Source organism: Homarus americanus, unplaced genomic scaffold (genome assembly GCF_018991925.1).
Source record: "Homarus americanus isolate GMGI-L3 unplaced genomic scaffold, GMGI_Hamer_2.0 scaffold32583, whole genome shotgun sequence".
Classification (NCBI taxonomy): domain Eukaryota; kingdom Metazoa; phylum Arthropoda; class Malacostraca; order Decapoda; family Nephropidae; genus Homarus; species Homarus americanus.
In genome coordinates this window covers 40,443,182-40,465,670 of record NW_024713129.1, presented here as the reverse complement: position 1 = coordinate 40,465,670, position 22,489 = coordinate 40,443,182, and the positions used below count along the sequence as shown (strand labels likewise).

The window sequence follows — 22,489 nt, the reverse complement described above, 5'->3', positions numbered from 1 at the left end:
GGTGATAATGGCGGAATATTAATGGAAGAAAATAGAGAAATATCTGGCATGCGCCATCTCCGTTATTATATGTTTGTGACGGTAATGTAATAGAAGAAAATTATCTTAAAATTAGATGTCTTATTCGACTATGATAATTGATTTGGGGCAGGAAAGTTGTGTGCACTAATACAAAAATGCCATTTTCTTGCTGTTTTAGATGATTCTGACATTTATAGTCATCTAAAACAGCAAGAAAACCTAACCTGACCTAACCTAACAAAAAAAAGAGTTATTTGTCCCAAAGATAAATGTCAGAATCATCTAAAACAGCAAGAAAATTAGCGAAAAAATATATTTTTCATGTGAAAAAGGTGATGGGTGTTCATGAAAAATAACCAATATTAGTTTTCCCTCATTATGTCATTTCTTTCCTAACCTTTAGGTTAATTTTGGTTAAGTTAGGAGAAAAACAATTTCTCATATTGAAATGGGGAAAAGACTAAGAATTACCGAGCTCTTCAAGGGGATATTGTGGTTTTCTTAACTCGCTGTATCTCCGCTATTTCTCGTCAGCACAGAAAGTGTCATAGAAGAAATTTGTCTTATTTTTGTTAGGTATTGGAATTTGAAACCTGGCTACTATCCTAAATTAACCAAATAAAGTACCTTGTTTACCTTATAACCACCTCACCTAGACGGGGGAAGCCAATAGTATGTGTAGGATCCTTGCATTGTTATTGATAGTCTTGTCCAAGGCAGTTTAAAGCCCAGTACTGTTTTTGCAGTATTATCATTTTGGTCATCCAGCAAGGTTAGGTTTGGGTAAGGTTGAAATTATGTTTTTCTGATGGTTTTGATGTGATTTGAACGATTCTGACCTTCATTTTTAGTAAGTGGATGACTGAAACGATAATTTTACCATTTTCACTTCCACGGATTTAATTGGTAGACTTTTACAAGTCTACTATACTCTGTGTGAAAAAGTATTTCCTTTTGTTTATCCTGTATACCCTCAGCATTGTCACCTCTAATTTGGGTGGCCATTAGGTTAATAATGTAAATGATACTTTGGCAAGCTTTATGTTTTGTCCTCTTGTGGTGATAACGTGTGATATATATATATATATATATATATATATATATATATATATATATATATATATATATATATATATATATATATATATATATATATATATATACACACACACACACACACACACACAGTCATGCGCCGATTAATGTCTTAGATACGTTCTTGGAAATGTGACGTTAACCGAAATGGACGTTGTCCGATCATCACATAAACTTTTTATTTTTCCTTACGTGTATGTGGAATACTATATACGTACATATACACTTTTACTCTTAAATCACTACTGTAATGTGATACAGGTGATTAATTTTTATCTCTTGTTCAAAATACATGACGTTTATATTAAAATTATTCACTGTTTTACAAGGATTCCAGCAACGCTGAGCAGATGGGGGGGAGAGAGGGTGGGAGCGAGTGATGGGGTGTGAGGGGAGGGGAGGTAGTACGTTTGACAGTTGGCACAGGCCCAGGTGTAATGCGTGTATATTTATCAGTTCTTAGGTGACTAAGTTTCTCTCTTATAAAAAGCCAGTGAAATGACCTGGGTGAATATAAATAACATAGCTGGGATTCTTGTAACATACTGATTAATTTGAATATAAACATGCTATAATTTGCACTAGACAAAACAATTTTAGTACCGTAATCAAATTAGTACATGTGCACTCCAGTTTTGCACTAAGGTCATGTATTTCTATTATTTTTCTTTTAGTATGGTGTGAGCATGTAAATGGATGAAAATAAATTAAGAAATCTATGTAAATCTACCCAAAAATACAGTTGAAAAACTTTTTTATAAAATGTACTACAGTACTGTACACTAATGTACAACAATTTTTATCTCTTGAGCAAAATATATGACGTTTATATTCAAATTATTGGCTGTCTTGCAAGGATTCCAGCAATGCAAATTATAATCTCCAAACTTTAGTCTGAGATATTATATAAGATAGAAACTGTAAGCCTAAAGACCTGGCTGGGGGGGACTGACGGAAACAGCCACGCCAGCCAGCGAGGGGTTGGTGGGGGGGTTGAGGATAAGTTTGAGGCGACGGTATCTGTGTGTTTATATAACAGTCCTACTAAGCTTCTCTCATTTCAAAATGCCAGTGATATGACCTAGGAGAATATATTTAAGATAGCTGGGATTCTTGTAAGATACTGATTTATTTGAACATAAACATGTTGTAATTCACACTAGACATAACAATTTTAGTACCGTAATCAAATTAGTACATGTGCACTCCAGCTTTGCAATAAGGTCATATATTTCTTTTATGTTTCTTTTAGTCTGGTGTGTGCATGTAAATGGATGAAAATAAATGAAGAAATTTTTGTAAATCTACCCAAAAATGCAGTTGAAAAACTTTATAAAATGTACTACAGTCAACCCTGACTTTACGCGGTCCCACATTCCGCGTTTCCACGTTAACGCGGTGCCCTGCCAGAACCTAACGTGCTCACATTACGCGGTGCGTGAACCCCATTACGCGGAGAGTGTCCGGTGCGACGCTATTTTTAGATTCGCCCCACCCGCCTGCCTGTATGTGCTCTCGCCTCTCCCTCCTCCTCCCTTCGCCTGGGCAAGCCGCGCGGTAAGGTTGCGCAGTGTGTGTCTTTGTTGCGTTATCACTGACGTCATATGACGTATCGGACTGTGATTGGCCATGCATCCCTACCCCCCTCTGCTGCTAGCTGTAATTGGCTTAAAGTATTATGACGTGTCCACCCGGGGGAGGGAGGGAGGGAGGGAGGAAAGACGATCCTTGACCTAGCCGCTCCAGTTTCATCCCTCCACGCCAGACCATGTAAATGTGCATCCATTGTTTTCTAAAATGTCTTCCGCCGGACCACCGCCCCCAGAGAGAAACCTTTCCTTACCTGGACCCAGCGGCACTAAGCCAAAGAAGACACGACGTTTCTTAAGCTACGAGGTGAAGTATACCATCATCCAAGAGTTGGAGAAAGGAACAAGGCAGGTTGATTTGGCGCGCCAGCATGGTGTGAATGAATCTACGATTCGAACAATAAAGAAGGATGTAGCCAAGATAAAGGAGCACATGAAGATCACAAAGTCTACAGGTGCTTCTATGATCAAGTATTTTCACAACCAGGTGCTTCTCAAGACAGAAAAATTACTTGTGATGTACTTGGTGCGTCAGGCGCGACGGAACATGGCGGTCGACACGCGCTCTGTTAAGGAGTATGCACGTGAACTGTACATTGCAGTGGCACGAAAAATGGGAATTACAGAGCCCAAACCCTTTAATGCTTCCTCTGGGTGGTTACAGAGGTTTAAAATCCGGAACAAGATCACCAATATAAACATTGGTGGTGAAGAAGCGAGTGCTGACCGTGCTGCGGCTAGGGAATTTCCTCCGTTTTTACGTGAGATTATGGAGGAAGGACAGTACAGTGACGACCAGGTGTTTAACATGGATGAATCTGGTCTTTTCTGGAAAAAGCTACCTTCCAAGTCCTTCGTTGTAAAGAATGCCAGCAAGATTCGGGGCCGGAAGATGCAGAAGGAACGCATCACCGTCCTGTTTATCACCAATGCCTCCGGTACCAGTAAGCTCAAGTTATCGGTGATCCACACAGCACGCAAGCCGCACGCCTACAAAACCATGGACATGACCAAGCTAAATGTCCACTGGCTGACCGCACGTAAGGCGTGGATGTTCTCTACACTGTCCCTCTCCTGGTTTGATGACTGTTTTGTTCCCGATGTAAAGAAATTCTGTGAGCGACAGAATGTGCCATTCAAGATTTTGTTGCTGCTGGACAACGCACCAGGACACTCGCCCCTACTGTTAGATCGTCACCCCAACGTAAAAGTGGTCTTCCTTCCTCCCAACACTACGTCTATATTACAGCCCATGGACCAAGAGTTAATCTGTAATGTAAAAGCTGCATTCTCTACGAAAAAATTCAAACTCCTGAACGACTACACCAACACCAGGGAAGAGTTGCGTAACCTGAGTGACACCACCACCGATAGCAAGAGCGAAGAAGATGAGGATCAACAGTTGGCACAGCAAAAAATACTGTTCAAACAATTCTGGAGAGTATTTAACATCAAGAAAGCTGTGGACTTCTTGGTGGAGTCATGGGATCAGCTGTCTATTGCTACAATTCGTCACGCATGGAGACATGTGTTGCATGGAATACCAGGTGAGAGGAGGAGTCAATCTGTGACTGGTGAGGTTCAGACTGATGTAGTAGCAGTGGACCTTGCCAGAGAAGCTGCGCAGACTGTAACAGTTCCAGGCTTCTCCGAGACCACCAACGACGACATCCTGGAGGTGATAATGGAACCTGATGTGACTACCGATGAGATGGTAGATGATGATGACGACGTTAGTGAAGAGGCAGGTGGTGCGTCATCCCAAGAAGAACAACACTTATCCCATAGTAATGTTATGGGTGCCATCGAGTGTATCGAGAAAGCCAAGCTCCTCCTTTCCGACGACCCTGATGCAAACAGGTATGAAATCTTTACTACCCAGCTGTTGCAGACTATGGAGCCCTACATCAAGGTGTATCACGACAACATCAACACCAGCCGTCAGTAAAGCATAACAGATTTCTTCGCCCGCAACCCACCATAGCCAGCCCAAGCCAGTGATAGTGACAGTGAAGATGACTTTGAGGGATTTCTCAGGGAAGCCCTGACAACTGTAAGTGACAGTGATGGTGATGCACCAAGTAATGGTGATTCACCTGAGGGCCAGTACCCTGCCCTCTTCCTCGGAACCAGCCTCCATCCCTGTACGCCGACCCATCTCTTCTACTAACGTAAGTGTTCCACATAACTTTTAGTTTTCCTAACCTAACCTTTATTTTTCCTATGTTAACCTTTATTTTTCCTAACCTAACCTCTTCTATATTACTTGTTTTTTCATACCATCATAAAGTTAAGATAAAATTTTTACTACAACATAGTTGTGTGTCGTCAAAAAGTTAAGTTTGGGGGTCGGCCCGGACTCTATTTCAATTAATCCCTTATGTTATGTTATTCACTTCACGCGTTCCTCACTTTCCGCGGGACCCTGCGGGTTACATTAACCGCGTAAAGTGAGGGTTGACTGTACAGTATTGTACACTAATGTACTACATTTTTTATATCTTGAGCAAATTATATGACGCTTATGTTCAAATTAATCTCTGTCTTGCAAGGATTTCAGCAATGCAAATTATATTATCCTAACTTTAGTCTGAGATATTATATAAAATAAACATAAAGAAATCACCAGGGTGGGAAGAGGGGGCGGGAGGTGAGGTGACAGAATGTCTGGCGTTTGTTTGTTTATTTATTTGAGATAAGATTTGACAGTTGGCGCTGAAGGCCTGTCTGCGTGTTTATTTATCATTACAGCTAGACCCCGACTTACGACGGGGTTAGGGACCCAAATCCAGGTCGTAAGTCCGAATAGTCGTAAGTCCGACAAAAAAAAAAAAAAATTAAATAAAAAATCTACAATGAAATACAGTACAGTAAAAGTAATACATAATGAGGAATGGATACAGTACAGTGAAAGTAATAAATAATGAGGAATGGATACAGTGGGACTGAGCACTTACCTTTAATGTAGTCAGCTGAATGCACATGGGGCCCCCATAATTTTCTAATTATACATGGAGACTACATTAACTGGAAACGTTTCGGTATAGAAAATGCGTGTGTCATTTGGGGAAAAAAAAAATTGAAAAAAAAAGTCACAACTGCGGCGGTCGTAAGTCCCGACGGTCGTAAGTCAAAGCAGTCGTAAGTCGAGGTCTAGCTGTACTTAAGAGTGACTAAGCTCTTCTCATAATTTGCCACCCAAACGACCTGGGTGAATATAACTTACATTGGAGGGATTCTTGTAAGATAGTAATTTATTTGAATACCTGTATAAACAAGCTATATTTGCAATAGACATAACAATTTTAGAACCGTAATCATTTAGTACATGTACAATACAGGTTTGCACTTAGGTCCATTGTTACTGTACAATATTGACTAAATTCACTAGATAACGTACGCCTGGCCGCACAATCTATAAGAATACGTGATGCATACGTGACTGTGCCCGCTCTAGGGCCATTTCGGTTCGCTAGGTCCCATTATTTGAATGTTTTTTTTTTTTAATTTAAATGTTAATTGTTTATTCCTTGATAGAGGAAGCAGGATCCTAGTGCTGTCACTTGGTACCTCTGTACCATAACACCAGAAGCAACTGGCCAGTGTCACAAGTATATACAGTACAGTACAGTCATCCCTTGGTTATTGTGCCTAATTGAGACCCCGCCGATAACGAAAGTACAGAACCTATGGGATTTATTCTAATTGGTTCAGGCACCCAAGACCTAACCCCAAGTTTCCCATTTTACGACCATTTAGACTCACGGACGTATATGCGATCGGGTGTTGTTCGGTCGGACGTTAACCGGTGCATGACTGTATGTGAAATGAATAATACAATTCATTAATACGTAGAATATTAAAATACACAAGAGAATAAGAGACAACATTGTTGTCAGTGTTTACACCCAACGTATACGTGCGCACTCAAGGAAACATAGTCATTTATCTTTAGAATATGTACAAACGATTCATTATTGTTTATTACTAAATATGTATTTGATTGAATTGATGTTTTTATATGTGAAATGAGCAATGCAATTCATTAATAATACGTAGAATATTAAAACACACACGAGGAGACAAGACGGCATTGTTTTCGTGAGTGACGATGGTTCTACAAAAGAAACTGAAGAAAATAAGACCCTGGTTGTAGCTGTAGTGAACTTAATTTAAAAAAATTGAATACCTGTATGTATGTTTTAAGCAGTGGTGGGCACGGTTCCGCTAACCGCTAATTAGCGAAGCTAACTTTCTCGTTAGCAGATTAGCGTTTTCGCTAACTTTGGAAACCATTAGCGGACCAATTAGCTTCCGCTAACTTAAGTCCGCTAACAAAATTTATACATGTTTGTTCCTGTCTGCTGTAAGCGTGTGACGCCGCGACGCGTGTCTCCAACAGCCAAGGCTGGTAGTACGGTACGGTACGGTACGGAATATTTTTCCGTACTCCGTACCTGGCTAAAATACCGTACCGTAATTTTGTATCGTGCCCCCAATTATTTTTCCGTACCGTACAGTACGGAAAAAATACCGTACCGTAATTCCGTACTTTTATCATACCATCGGCAAAATATATTTACATCCAAATAATTCTCTATTTGTGAACAATATATTAGAGTACATGTGTGGATTTGAAAAGGAACATTTACGAAGTGACTATACAGTCGACCCTCGTTAATTCGGACCCCTTTAATCCGGATTTCGGATAATTCGGACAAAATATGAACTTTTTTTTTTTATTTTTTTTTTTTTTTAGATTTGTAGGAATATTACCTACGCGGACCTTAAGCTAAAATGCTGGTCCACCCACTGCTGGGATAAAACACCAGCGTCTTTTTGGTTAAATGTAACATCACCACCACTAGTGTGGGGGGGGGGGGGATGCAACTTTTAGCTTCAGACATGAAAAATATTTACCATTTACTGCCAGTAAACAATGGAAACGTAAAATATGGACCAATTAGTAATGAAAAGTTGTGCAGTTCCTTCAGCAAATGAAGCTCACCAACTTACAATAGGCTAAATTACCTTACAACGTGTTTTCAGTAGTCTATGTTGAAGTTCTTAGCACAGGCTAACTTATCATATCATATACGGTATCACAGTTCTCATTGATCTACAAAAAATACCAGTAATAAAAACCTTTTCGATATTTTACACTTAATATAATACCCGGTAATCTACTTCAACCTCCAATTGTTTACAACGACGCATGATGCACCACCAGCTGTTGAGTATCAGCTAGACGGTACACGTGTTTTTCGAATCGTTTTCAGTTAAAAAACTGTTACATCACATGTATATTTTACCTTAACTGTGCCTGAATGAATATATTTTCGGAAATAAATAGTAGTTTTGCTGAAACGTGATGTATTTTAATGTAAAATAGGATAAAATACATGACGAAAACAAAAGATTTTACCTAACCTTCCGATGTTCAAGAGAAGTTACTCGTTTTTTTAATAGTTTTTTGTTAAAATACTGTTATATTACAATGGTATTCTATTCATACTGTGCTTGATATAATGCATTCACGGAAATGTAATATTTTTGCTGAAATGATGTACGTATTACAGTGGAAAGTGGGATAAAATCGTGACGAAAACAATGATTTTCGCTTTCTTTCGTTCAAAAGATGTTACCGTAATCGCTTTTCGAATGGTTTTCAGTTAAAAAACTGTTGTTTTTCAATAATATTCTATCCTAATTGACTTGAATAAATACTACGATACCATATTTCTGAATATTTTCATTAAAATCCATCCAAATCATTTTCCTTGTCATCGTCTGCAGCACCAAACAGCTTCTCCCAGTCCTCTCCTTGAACAGGGCTAGAGGGTACGTGTTTTTCGAATCGTTTTCAGTTAAAAAACTGTTACATCACATGTATATTTAACCTAAGCTGCACCTGAATGAATATATTCTCATAAATAAATAGTAGTTTTGCTGAAACGTGCTGTATTTCAATGTAAAATAGGATAAAATACATGACGAAAACAAAAGACTTTGCCTAAGCTTCCGATGTTATTGAGATGTTATTCATTTTTTTAAAAGTTTTCGGTTAAAATACTGTTATATTACAATGATATTCTGTTCATACTGTGCTTGATATAATACATTCACGGAAATGTAATATTTTTGCTGAAATTACGTACGTATTGCAGTGAAAAGTGGGATAAAATTGTGACGAAAATATTGACTTTGAAATATAATGCAATATTAACCCCTAAATCGGTTAATTCGGACAATCGGCTAAAATGGACACCCTTCCCCCCCTATTAGTCCGAATTAACGAGGGTCGACTGTAGACGTAAATGTGCCCACATAATATTGGTGCCTTATTACGGAATTTTATTTCTTAGTCTACCTAATTTACAATGAAGCAAAAATATGTGTCATCTTACCAATAATGTGCAATATTAGATAAAGTGCCCCTGCCTGCCTCGGATGACTGCTCCCGACGGCGACAACGACAATGGAAGGAGTGACTGTGGAGTGTGGAGAGTTGGAGACACTACTCTCAACTCTCAAGTTGTACGTGAATAGTTCACGTGACGCAACGTGATCAGTACTGACAGTACCAGACTACCAGTTGGTGGAGAGTACTGATCACGTAAGTGAACTCACTGAAGCCACCAACGCATTAACTCTTTGAAGATCGATGACACATTTCCTTTCTCTTTTCTGACTATTGTTAGATGATTTTATTCAATTTAGGAAGGGTATATGAAAGACAATAGACAGATGGCTAATTCAGCTAGTCTATACTGTTTATTCCCATAAATCCTTCCTAAGCTGCATAAAAGTGTCTAATGATAGCCAGAATAAACTGTCAAAATGTGTCACAATCCTCAAGGGGTTAATAATTGCATGATCATGTGTTTAAGCCTTGGGTATGCTACGGTACAAAATTTTACTCACTTTTCCGTACCTAAATCGTACCGTACTGTACTTCAAGGAAAATATCGTGCTGTAATTACGTACCGTACATTCTGACTAAATATCAACCGTACTGTACCGTAATGCCAGCCTTGCCAACAGCCAGTCAGGCACACTTGGCTGACTGCGTGTTAGTACATGTAAACGTGACAAGACATGATTTGTCGACGCCGTGCTGCAGCAGCTGAGCAGCATTGTGTAATTCCGCGGTTCGGAGTTCAGTTCACTTACGACGTGCTATACCTTTTTGGAAAGCTCTATGTCTAAGCTACAAGACAACATAGGAAAATAGCAGCTCTCTAGGTCTGTTTTTAAGGGTTTTAGAGCCAAAAAAAGAAGAAGCTAAATTCATATAATAACAGTTAGCGGTTAGCATTAGCTTCCGCTATTTTTTTTTAGCTGTTTAGAGGTTTAGCGTAAGCGAAGTTAACTTTTTAGTTAGCAGATTAGCGGTTAGCGAAGCTAACTTTTCGTTTAGCTGTGCCCACCACTGGTTTTAAGTAATGCTATTTAATGTTAATAAATGGAACACTAGGAGTAGCTAGCTACTAATGGTAAAGAAATAAAGCGAGACAATTGGGAACGCCAATGTATAAACAGTAAGTGCGTACATGTGAAAACCTATCGTCATTTCTCTCAACATATGAATATGACAGCAACACTTATTTATTATTCATATATGCTTTAAATAATATTTAAGAATGTAAAACTAAAATTCTATTCACCAATGGCGGTAAAGTCTAAAACATAAGGACATCCAATGAATATTGCGCGAGTTTTTACTCAGATGACGGAGTCATCAGGTTCAACTCTGGCTGAAGCTGTAGGTTCAACTCTGGCTGAAGCTGTAGGTTCAACTCTGGCTGAAGCTGTAGGTTCAACTCTGGCTGAAACTGTAGGTTCAACTCTGGCTGAAGCTGTAGCTTTCCATAAAGCTATTGCTGAAACTGTTACTGAACCTGAAGTTGATGTTGAAGCTGCTTATGTTGCTGAATTTGATGGTGTAGCTGAAGTTGATGGTTTAGGTCTTCGAATAATAAAGCTATCGAAAGAACCTTGCACAGCTGCTTTCTTTTCACATTATACATTTTTATGTAGAGGTCATTTGCATTTAATTAAATTTTAATGCTTTGTTCTGTTAATGGATCCACTTCAGAAAATATGTTCATTGCTTGCTCCATATAATATCCACAGACCTCTCACCTTTTTCATATCGTTTTAACACATCTACTGTAGTTTCTCGGCTAAGCTTAGACACTTTCTATTAGCTTTTGAAGCAACACTACCCATCACTTGTTCTCTTGCTCATGTTGAATAGGGATGCAAAAATGATGTAAGAAACCTGAGAAAGTTTTTCTCCAGTTCCTGTTCGAGATGCGTGAAAACAAAAGGCCTGCTAAGCTCAGAGTGTCAGGGCCGGATTCAAGAGTGGGCAAAGTGGGCAGCTGCCCAGGGGCCTCCACAATCTGGGGGCCTCCACGTATTACAATATTTTATTTATTTGTTTATTCATTTGGATTATTTTTATTTTCATTCTTTAAAATTCATGTTTATCTATTCCATCACGTAAAACTATGTTCAGCAAGAAGCGTGATAGAATTTAGGCTAGCTACTCCTTGAAATTCATGAATACCTGGTTTTCCTATGAACTGTATATTTTTAATATTTTTAATAAACAGTGGTCCCTCGGTTAACGAGCACAATTCGTTCCAGCAGGTTGCTCGTTAACCGAAAAACTCGTTAACCGAAACCATTGTTTCAATGGGTTTTTGGGTAATTGGTTCCAGCTCACCGAAAATTGCCTAAATTCAACAAAAAAGGGAGAAAAGTACACTTACTTTGAGGTGTGCATGTAGAAGGCTCCTGGATGATGATGATGACGATGGGAATTAGAATGGGGGTGGAGGAGAAGGAAGAAGAGAAGGCATTGGGGTGGAAGAGAAGTCACCCCATGGCACCATTTCACCCATAAAATTTTAGTTCTCTTGGTGTATTTCAAGATTATTTTCTTTAAATCAACACTGCACTGCATTATATATTGTCAGTATGTAAAATATATTTCAAAATGACCAATAATTTGCTTGGAAACACAGAAAAAAAGCATTTAGTTGAAGAGAGTCTCAAGCAAGATGTTACCTCCACTGAAAACAGAGAGAGACTAACGCCTGTCTGGTGTTTTAACAGGCTGGATGGCACGCCAGAAACTAGTTGCTTTACCTTCAATTATGTTCAATAATTGTTAAAATTACTAAAAAAGTTAATATTAAACTTTTAAAATTATTGAATAGTATAAACTTCTTGATATTTACTAAAATAGTAAGGAATTTAAGCCCTAAAACCGATTACTGTATTGGCGGACTAATACTACAGCTGGTGGACCGCCAAATGCAAGCGAAAACATGTTGAAGTCGGCTCGTAAAAAACTTGTTAATCGAGGGATTGCTCGTTAACCGAAGTTAAGAATCTTATGGAAGGTAAATCGTTAACCGAGGCGCTCGTTAACCGAGGGACCACTGTAACTGCATATGGCTTCAAAATTCTCCAAAGAAGTGTTCAAATTTCAAAATTTTCCCGGGGGGCTTACAGCACCCCCCGGAACTCCCAGATGTTTAGGCTCGCTTCACTCGCCACCCCACCCTCTTGGGTAGTTATAATGAGGGGGGCCTCCACAAAGAGGCTGCCCATGGGCCTCCACAGGTCTAAATCTGGCACTGCAGAGTGTTGTTTACCACTCATTAGCAAGGCAGCTTCTTTGCGTAAGACGCTCTTCATTTTTTATAGTAATTTTGTTTTTATAATACATATCGGGATTTAGTTATTTATATGAAAATGTAATTTTATTTTATTTTTATTATATTTTGGTCGTAAATACGAATGAAATAAAGATGTAAACTGAATTGGGTCCTAAATTATCTAGGGTTTCAAATACAAATGAAATAAGGATGTAAACTGAATTCAGTCCTAAATTATCTAGAGTTTCAAATATGAAAAGTTGTTGGACGAATCGTTGTTACCCGAGGCTTTACTGTACAGTGATCCCTCGGTTAACGAAATTTCGGTTAACGAATTGCCTTCCATTAGAATCTTCATCTCGATTAACGAACAAAAATTCGGTTAACGAAATCCTTACGAAATCGTGTCAACATGTTTTCGCCTGCTCACCAGCTGGAGTACTAGTCTGCCAATACAATAATCGGTTTTATGGCTTAAATTCGTTACCATTTGAGTAAATATCAAGAAGGTTGTACTACAGTATTCATTAATTTTCCTAGTCTTATATTAAAATTTTTAGTCATTTTTAGCAATTATTTAACATAATTGAAGCACAGGGAACTAGTTTTTAGCGCGCCAAACAGCCACTTGACTCACCCAGAATGTCGTCAGTTTGTGTCTCTGCTCAGTGGAGGTAGCATCTTGCTTGAGAATCTCTTGAACATAAACTATTTTTACGTTTTTACAGTACAATTATTGGTCATTCTGAAATTTATTTTACATATTGACAATATATAGTGCAGTGTAGTGTTGATCTAAAGAAAATAATCTTGAATTACACCAAGTGAACTTAAAATTTTATGGGTGAAATGGCGGCATGAAGCATGGGGTGACTTCTCTTCCACCCCCACTGCCTTCTCTTTTCCCTTCTCCTCCACCCCCACTTCTAATTCCCATCATCATCATCATCAACCAGGAGCCTTCTACATGCACACCTCAAAGTAAATGTACTTTACTGCATTTATTTTTAGTTTGTATGTAATTTTTGGTGACCTGGAACCAATTACCCAAAATCCCATTGAAACAAAAGTTTCGGTTAACGAACGACCTTCTGGAACGAATTGTGTTCGTTAACCAAGGGACCACTGTACAAGTATTGGACTGCAGCAATGCTCTTTTTGTGGGTATATGTACAAGCTGAACATAGCACTTGGAATCTTTTGATATCTTCAACTTCCCTTTCTAACTGGATTTAATATCCAGAGTTGTTTGATCTAAGAGCTAATGATAAAAATGGCTAATTAATCTTGAAATCCCATTTTATAATTAAGTTGGAATCAAGTAACTGAGCATCCTTCCTGGGTTGGCAAAAATCATTGGTTTAACAGAAATGCAATTTTTTTTAATGTTATGTTTATATTTATAAGTTTTAAGTATTTATAGCACTTTTTATAACCTTTTTATATGCTATTAATCACAAACATTACATTCTGGATGATTTAGCAATCATTTAAACTCTTTTCTATCAAAAAAAAAAATCAATGTGAAAAGGGCAAATATGAAAAACCTAAGTTACCCATTGTATTTGACAGTGACAACTTGACTCCTATATAATCAGGTTTGGAGATGTGTGCAGCCTTGTAAGGAAGTGTATTGTCACCACTTTCACCAGTGTTTAATAGTTCACATCCAGATCTATATTGTACAACCATGGGGACATAATGCATCCCTGTCTAACACCCACATTTATTTCAACGTTTCACTTTCTTTTCCATTTACACTTACTGTTGCCCTGCTGTTCTCAGAATGCTTTTACAGGTTTAGTATCCCTTATCCGAAATTCCTAAGTCCAAAATGCTTTGAAAACCTGAAAATCTATTTCATTGTATTTATGGTAGATAATCCACTGAATATGGCATACTACTGTATATCATAATTTTTACGAGGTTAACTATGTACAGTATGTGTAATGAATAAAGGTAAGACACAGGCTGCTTAGCTCCTCAGAGTCAGGCGTCATGGCGATGCCAAACAGACGGTAGTGAGTGCTTACCTTTCCGGGTCTTATCATATATTTTATACCCAAATGATTAAATTGTATTTCATAAAACTACCTGCTGTAAATGAAATATAAATGAATTTTCTTCAAAGACTTAGGCCCCCTCCCTGCAGGGTGAGCTACTGCATTACAGGGGTTCCCTGACTTACTAACGTTCAGACTTACGAATGCCCGCCGATACAAAAGAGGTTAAGCTTGAAATGTACAGTATTTTATTTACCTGATGACTTATTTTTTTTACTTACTTCATTTTGTCATCCAATTTCTTCTTTTGTCTTAAATTAAGTGATTTTAGATGTATATAAGGACTTAGGCTATGATATAGTCAGATTTTAAATATTGTTCTGTAAGTACAGTACAGTAAAGCCTCTGATAACAACGGTTCGACTAACAACTTTTCATATTTAAAACCCTAGTTAATTTAGGACCCAATTCAATTTACGTCCTTATTTCATTTGTATTTACGACCAAAATATAATAAAAATAAAATAAAATAAAATTTTCATATAAATAATAACTAAATCCTGATATGTATTATAAAAAAAAAATTACTTTAAAAAAAAGAAGTGTGCCTTGGACAAAGAAGCTGCCTGGCTAATGAGTGTTAATGCGCATCACCAGTAAACATTAGTCGGTGCTTGGCGGTCCCTTTAAAGGTTTTGAGGAAACCATGCCAAACATTCAAAGAAATATTGTTGAGCTTGCCAAGCACATTGTAGGATTTGAAGAAGTTGATGAAGAAAATGTTCTGGAGCTGTTAAACAGTCACAGAGAGGACCTAACCAATGAAGAACTTATACAATTCGAACAAGAACAACACGACCGGACCACAAACACACCAACAGATACCCCTACCTCATCTCACAAATGTATGACTAAGCATTTGGCAGAAGCAATTGCTCACATGGAGCAAGGGATGAACATATTTTCTGAAGTGGATCCATTAACAGAATGAAGTACGTACCTGTACAGTGGTCCCTCGGTTAACGAACGCCTCGGTTAACGAAATTTCGGTTAACGAATTACCTTCCATAAGAATATTCAATTTGGTTAACGAAAAAAATTCGGTTAACGAATTCCTTACGAATTCCTCTCAACATGTTTTCGTTTGATCACCAGCTGGAATATTAGTCCGCCAATACAGTAATTGGTTCTAGGGCTTAAATTCATTCCCATTTGAGTAAATATCAAGAAGGTTGTACTATTAAATAATTTTCCAAGTTTTATATTAAAATTTTTAGTCATTTTAACAATTATTTAACATAATTGAAGTACAGGAAACTAGTTTTTAGTGCGCCAAACACCCACTCAACTCACCAAACAGGCGTCAGTTTGTATCTCTGGTCAGTAGAGGTAACATCTTGCTTGAGACTCTCTTGAACATAAACTAATTTTACGGTTTTACAGTTATTGGTCATTCTGAAATTTATTTTACATATTGACAATATATAGTGCAGTGCAGTGTTGATTTAAAGAAAATAATCTTGAATTACACCAAGTGAACTTAAAATTTTATGGGTGAAATGATGACATGAAGCATGGGGTGATTTCTCTTCCACCCCCACTTCCTTCTCTTCTACCTTCTCCTCCACCCCCACTTCTAATCCCCGTCATCATCAACCAGGAGCCTTCTACATGCACACCTCAAAGTAAGTGTACTTTACTGCATTTATTTTTACTTTGTATGTAATTTTCGGTGAGCTGGAACCAATTACCCAAAATCCCATTGAAACAATGGTTTCAGTTAACGAAATTTTCGGTTAACGAACGACCTTCTGGAACGAATTGTGTTCGTTAACCGAGGGACCACTGTATTAAAATAAACAGGGATGTGAAAAACGCATATGACTTCTACATGAAGATGTATAATGAGAATAAGAAAGCAGCTGTGCAAGGTTCTTTAGACAATTTTATTATTCGAAGGCCTAAACCATCAACTGTAGCTACACCATCAACTTTAGCTACACCATCAACTTTAGCTACACCATCAACTTTAGCTACACCGTCAACTTTAGCTACACCAACTTTAGCTACACCATCAACTTTAGCTACACCATCAACTTTAGCTACACCATCAACTTTAGCTACATCATCAACTTCAGCTACACCATCAACTTTAGCTACAACGTCAACTTTAGCTACACCGTCAACTTTAGCTACACCGTCAACTTTAGCTACACCGTCAAGCTATACCATAGCTATACCATCAACTTTAGCTACACCATCAACTTTAGCTACACCGTCAACTTTAGCTACACCATCAACTTTAGCTACACCGTCAACTTTAGCTACACCTTTAGCTACCATCAACTTTAGCTACACCATCAACTTTAGCTACACCATCAACTTTAGCTACACCATCAACTTTAGCTACACCATCAACTTCAGCTACACCATCAACTTTAGCTACACCGTCAACTTTAGCTACACCATCAACTTTAGCTACACCGTCAACTTTAGCTACACCATCAACTTTAGCTATACCATCAACTTTAGCTACACCATCAACTTTAGCTACACCATCAACTTTAGCTACACCATCAACTTTAGCTACACCATCAACTTTAGCTACAGCTTCAGCATCAGCTACAGCATCAAATTCAGCAACTACAGGTTCAGTAACAGCTTCAGCAACAGCTATGGCAACATTATGGAAAGCTACAGCTTCAGCTAGAGTTGAACCTGATGACTTGGCAACTTCGGCTTCTGAGTAAAAACTCACACAACAACATAATAATAATAATAATGATAATAATAATAATAATAATAATAATAATAATAATAATAATAATAATAATAATAATAATTAACGGTTTATTGAAAGAGCTTGGGAGCCAGAAGGCTGAAAATATACAGTTACATATCTGGGGAATGGGTTTCGAATTACAAATATTATACAAATAACATAAGTGATATAAATAAGATACTGTATATACAATAACTAGATGGGGAAAAGCTCAAACTACAGGGCATTTCAACATAGTGACAGTGCAAGAAGTAGTATTTACTGGGAGTGAATATGCTGGTTTATTACAAGTTATTGATAATTTTTATAATGGTTGGGACTGGGCTGTTCTTATAGCGATCAGTTCGTGCACGTATGGGCTGGATGCGGTTGTGGTGTCGAACAGCAATTCTCGGGCTAGGGATCTCAGGTGGTAGTAGGAGCCGGTGTCGAGGATGGTGTAGAAGCTTCTTACCAAATTTGCAGATGAGGTCGTGGTGATGGTCAGTGAGAGTCGAAAGGTTCAGTGTGTTGAGCGCTTCTTGATATGTGGAGTAGGAAGGGGAGAGAATGATCTTGCATGCCCTCTTTTGCACTTTTTCTAGGTGCTTACGTTGTGTGGCATTTAGGGAGGAAGACCAGGTGGGGAAGGCATAGGTGAGCTTGGGAAGTATGAATGTTGAGTAAACACTGAGGAGCTCGGGTGCAGGAACTCTGAGGGACTTGAGTCGGCGGAGGAGGTGGAGACGGAAACTGGAGGATTTGACAACTTCACTGACGTGTGGTTTCCAATTTAGTTTGTTGTCTATGGTGACACCGAGGAGCTTCGTGGAATCTACAACCTGGAGTGTGTTCGGACCTAAAGTAATGGAAGGAGGTGGGACAATGTCGGAGGAGAGGTTGATGTGTATAACCATGCTCTTGGTATGGTTGATGGTGACATGGTTGTTGGTGGCCCAGTTTTGGAGACTGTTCAATAAATCCTGAAGGGCGGTATAATCGGGAGCAGAATTGTTGACGCTGATCCCAATGGTGGAGTCGTCGACATATTTCCAGCGAGCAGGGGTTTCTCTTAGGGCATCATTGATGAGCATAAGGAAGCAGAGTGGTCCCATCTTGGTGCCTTGGGGGACGCCACAGGTGAGTGACTGAAAGGTGGAGACAGCCCCTCGGAAACGTACAGCTTGACGTCGGTCACTGAGGAAGTCTGTAAGCCATGATTATATTGTGGTCGACTAGGTTGAATGCTTTAGTGAAATCAATGAAGGCGACAGCTACAGACGTTTTTCGTTTCTCGAGATGGCGGTATATGTAATCGAGAAAGCTGACAAGACAGTGAGTGGTGGAGGAAGTTTTCATATTCCCAAATTGCTGAGGGTCTACGACTCCTGCAATATCAGCATAAGCCCAGTTGAACACAAAACTTTCACAGATTAGGCTGGGTATTGGGGTGATTGCAATAGGTCGTAGCTGATTTAAGGATTGTGGGCTGGTTGACTTGGGCACTGGCGATACATAAGAGGTCTTCCAGTCAACTGAGCATCTGGCTTGACTGAGAGAAGCATTGATGATGGAGCATAGGGGTTTAGCAAGCTCCGAGGAGAACTCCTTGAAGAGTTTCATTGGTAAGTCAATGGGGTGGTAGAGCGTTTTAATTTTAGTTTGTCCACCCCTGGTGAGTAGCATTTTTGTTTTAAATTCAGAAACATTAATTAAAATATATATGAACAGTATTAAGTGTTGCTTTCATATTGTTATGTAGAGTAATGACTATACGTTGGCGTTGCGCAGTCTCACTTTTTTCTTTACCATTAATGGTTAACTACTTCTATTGTTCCTTTTATTAACATTAAATAACATTACTTAAAACAACTATATTATTTTTTTTACATTAATTTTACTACAGCTACAACCAGGGTCTTATTTTCTTCAGTTTTATATGTAGAACCAGTCAGTCACTGGTTTTGTAAACATTAACGAAAACAATGCCGTCTCGTCTCCGTGTATTTTAATATTCTCCGTATTATTAATGAATTGTATTGTTCATTTTGTACACAAACATTTAATTCAATTACAAAGACATTCAGTAATAAACACTAATGAATCTTTTGTACATAAGAGAAATGACTCTGTTTACACGATTGTGCACGTATGAACGTTGGCCGTTTGCTGTCTCACTTTTTTCTTTACCATCAGTGGTTACTTCTACTGTACATTCGTTCAATAACATTAATTAACCCTTAAGCCACGGGTTAGGGTGCTGCTGGCAGTACCCTCCCCTGCAGGGTTAAATTAAGAAAAAAATCAACTTTTCCAAAAATAATAATAAAAAAAAAATGGCGGCAAAATAGGTGGACGTTCTAAAACGTCACCCGGGGCGCGCTAGTCGGGCATTCTGGAATGTCACCTGGGGCCTAAGGGTTAAAATAATTTTTTTTTTACATTATTTTTACTACAGCTACAACAAATCTTATTATTTTCTTCCGTTTCAGATGGAGAACCATTGTCCCTGGTGTAAACACTGACGACAACAATGGCGTCCCATCTCCTCTTCTGTGACTACATATTATTATTCATTTATATTGTATAAAGTGCATTAATAACCATGTTTTAAAGTACAGTGGGGTATACTATAACGAATGGATCCTACTACGAATTTTCCTATAACGAACGGTTTTACCTATAAAATTGAGAATGCTATAACGAACGAAACTCCTACAACGAACATTATTTAAAAAATTTTTTTTTTTTTTTTTTTACTAATTTATTGTTTTTTTATTACAAGTATTAATGAAATTCTTTATTTCAGGGGTTTAGATGCATATTTATGCTCTTTTTTAAAATTTTTACAATTTTTTATTATATTTTTCAGTGTTAAGTGGTTGTATTTGGGGGCCTGGAACGGATTATTCTTATAACGAACGAATGCTATAACGAACAAGGTTCTAGAACCAATTAGATTCGTTATAGCATACCCCACAGTATATAGTTTTAATTTTTCATTAATTTTTCTTTTTTGGGGGAAAAGAGGGTAAAATACCACACAACATATATGAAAAGGTCAGACTTTGGAATTCATTTATTTATTATTGCTTTTTTTTAATGATAATTAAGGATTTATTATACGTCGATTCACCTTACACTGCAATATTGGAGGACACATTACCGTCATTATTTGAGGCTTTACTGTATGCACATAGCATGTGTTCTGGCTTGTGTACAAATCTGACTTAAGAACGTCCTCAGGCACAGAACCCATTCATAACCCTGGGACCCCCTGTAAACAGGTTCAGTATACAGGATATAGGTATTCCAAAATCAGAAAATATCACAAATCCGAGACCCTTAAGGTCCCAGGCATTTTAGATACACATGCAATACTGCCCACAATGCTTTTCTGTTCAACCTACCATACTCCTTTTCCAAATCTACTAGAAATCATTAAAGCCATCTGTAAGTAATAAAAAACTTATGAAAACCAACAAAAAAGGCATAGATTAAAAAAATCTATGTTTTTTTTGTTTATTTTAAACCATTAGTTTAAACCGGCCAACCTTGCGTGCCTCCCTCCCTCTTGGTTGTTGAGGGGAGCTGAATCTGGGGGGTTGTTCCTGATATTGGCATTGTATTACAGATGTCAACAAGCATGTGAATTGTTCAAAGAGTCAGTGTTATGCTAGGTAGCTAACTAAAGTTTCAAGCCTCCTTACATTTTAGGATGTTGAACCTTCTTTCTAACTGGTTATCCTGGATGAAGTTGAAGGATAACCTGATTTTCAAATTTTAATTGTAAAGTCCAGCCACACTAGTCAAGGCCCTGTGGCTTTGGGTTTCAACACACAGATTTGCTGACAAGTGTATATGTAGGTGGTCAGTCTCGAATCAGCATGAAACAGGATTTCAGGATCATTCTTCCATATTGCATCATGTTACAGATAATGATTGGAGGAGTCTGGTTGATGTACTTATTGGGGGCAGCAGTGAGGCTGTGGCTGATGAACACCACTGGTGCTGATTATATTGCCAAGCGAGTAGAGCTGTCAACACCACTCAATTCCTGGAAGAGAGGTGAGAATACATCTTGTTTGTTTGTATTTTATGAGTCAACAGTGTTAAATTTAAAAACTACAAAGGCATACACGAAAGCAAGGGTGTCTGGGGAATCTGCCTCAGCAGGGATGTGAGGGACACAAATACCGTATGCAGTTTTTGATTAAAGTTTTACGACACTGAGAAAGTGCCATTTTTTTATTAAAGGGACAATGATATTGTGTAATTTTTGGTGAGAGATTTACAAACACTGTAAACTTAGAAGTACTGTAACAGTAAAATATGTACAGTATATACCGTATATCTCGGCCTATAAGGCGTCGGGGTGCATAAGACGGCCCCCCCAAATTTCCATTTAAAAAGTAGCTTTTGAGCTCTATTCGCTGTATAAGACCAGTACCCCAAATGTGACACTTACCCACTGACTCAGTAGTCCTCTACCAACCATCCTTGGTTTTTTAAAATAAGGCCAATTCACTTCAAGTAATGTCATCAAATGTTACCCACTGGTGTAGTGTAAACACTAGTGACGTCACTGAAGCGTCTGCTATTTACTGGTAACTGGAACTAATGTCGGTGTCGAGTAAAATTTTTCCATTTACTTGAAATGGATTTACCGATTTATTTGTTTATTTATTTATTTATAATATACTGTAACATATTAGACACACTGCAAGTATTTTCTTTAATTTATATGCTTGCTTCACACGAGACGATCGGTGGCGGGAGTGTTACCTCGTCTCGGTGGTGGGACTGTGTTCCCACTGTTTACCGTACTTTTTTTTTAGTAAGTTCTTTTTTGTTATATTTTTTACTAAAAGTGTTATTTTATGTGGATAAAAATGTTACAATGGACTTAAAACTATAAAAAATCATCTGAGCATGCTTGAAAACATACATATCGACACCAAGATCACCCAGATTGACCAACTACATCAATTTCTATAAGAAAAATCAACTTTTGAAGGTCAATATGGCGGTCATCTTGAAAAATGGTCGCCATCTTGGATTTTTAAATGGTCAATCAGGCAGACTTGACTAGTAACCATTAGAGAATTACCATGCCAAATTTGGTGCTTGTACCACCATTTTCATGATTCTCTTGAAAAATTGCATTTAGCTGCCCCACTAATGTCACCACTCCCATCTCAACATGACACTCATATACTGAAATATTGTATTTCATACTACATATGACTTCACAAAAAGAAATGTCCACGTCTGGTTAAATAACTCTTGTAGATATAATACCAGTTGAATAAACGAAACTAAAAAACTGGAGATTGTAATTACAGT

General features: G+C 38.0%; 1 long non-coding RNA gene across 1 annotated transcript in view; it reads left to right on the top strand.

Annotated features, from left to right (window-relative positions):
• LOC121869978 overlaps positions 1-22,489 on the top strand; it is a 38,469-nt gene that overhangs the window by 1,382 nt on the left and 14,598 nt on the right. Inside the window, exon 2 of the long non-coding RNA XR_006089619.1 lies at positions 21,079-21,211. This is a non-coding gene — a long non-coding RNA (uncharacterized LOC121869978). The remainder of the gene's footprint in view (positions 1-21,078; positions 21,212-22,489) is intronic.